This window comes from Sinocyclocheilus grahami, unplaced genomic scaffold (assembly GCF_001515645.1).
Source record: "Sinocyclocheilus grahami isolate Dianchi unplaced genomic scaffold, SAMN03320097.WGS_v1.1 scaffold107.1, whole genome shotgun sequence".
Classification (NCBI taxonomy): domain Eukaryota; kingdom Metazoa; phylum Chordata; class Actinopteri; order Cypriniformes; family Cyprinidae; genus Sinocyclocheilus; species Sinocyclocheilus grahami.
The window spans coordinates 569,660-570,578 of NW_015505286.1; the positions used below are offsets into that span (position 1 = coordinate 569,660).

Below are 919 nucleotides of genomic sequence, written 5' to 3' on the forward strand. Positions count from 1 at the left end.
ATATATATCTTATGTGTTCCACCAAAGAAAAAATGTCATACCGGTTTTTTAAGGAAATTTTTAAGTGTATGCTATGCTTTTAATAATTTCTGGCAGTTGCAAAATTCTTGAATCATTTGATTTTATTAACAGAATATATGAAATGTTAATTGCATTCTCAGATTTTCAGAGCCCCTTTTCATGACCGTTTACTCACCTAAGCTTTTTGTGACAGTTCTCTGGAAAATGCCAAATCCAAAAGTTGCATGAAGTCTGGAGAGGCTTGTGTCTTCACACCAATGCTTTATATTATGTTGCTCTACAGAACTTAACAGGAAATCACCTCCCCTCACGGTCACAGACCTTTTAGTGTTGTGCAAAAATAGGCTAAATGGCTTTTAAGTGTCATCTTAATCTCTCCAGGTGGAATGGGAAGGATAAAAAGAGAGAACTCCTATAAAGATATAGTCTCACAGCCATAAAAAAAAATGCGATAAGAGAAATGTAATGTTCTATTTTGTGTCAATGCCAAAAGCATTAAATATAAAAATACATGTCCCGACCCAGAATGAATCATGCATACCTATCTGTTATATATTTAAGGAACATACTGTACTGCATATAATGGCATAGCTGTTATCAACCTGATGGTTGAAACTGATCTAATAGTTGTTACGAAATTATGTAACAATTGTTTTCTAGTGCATGTTGTACATGTTTCGCCCCAATTTTAAAACAAAAGATGTATTATGTGGTTTACATAATATGGTCTAAATTATTATCCACCAGGGGGCCCAGTTTGACCACTGTGAGCTAATGATGTCAATGATCAAAGTCCAATTGTAGCGAACATTTACAGATATTTTAAACTCTTCAATGCAGTTTAAAATTAACTTTTTGATTGTCATATTTATTAGTATATTTTCCCAGTGTGTATTTG

At 33.2% G+C, this 919-nt stretch overlaps 1 protein-coding gene across 2 annotated transcripts in view; it reads right to left on the bottom strand.

Moving 5' to 3' along the window:
• The window catches only part of LOC107588800 (transmembrane and immunoglobulin domain-containing protein 1-like), a 2,695-nt gene extending 2,422 nt beyond the window's left edge, over positions 1-273 (bottom strand). Inside the window, exon 1 of one of the 2 annotated variants that reach the window (XM_016277034.1) lies at positions 197-273. The gene's annotated coding sequence lies outside the window, so the exon portion shown is untranslated. The remainder of the gene's footprint in view (positions 1-196) is intronic. The other variant, XM_016277033.1, reaches the window with a different exon arrangement.
• Positions 274-919: the final 646 nt, after the last annotated feature.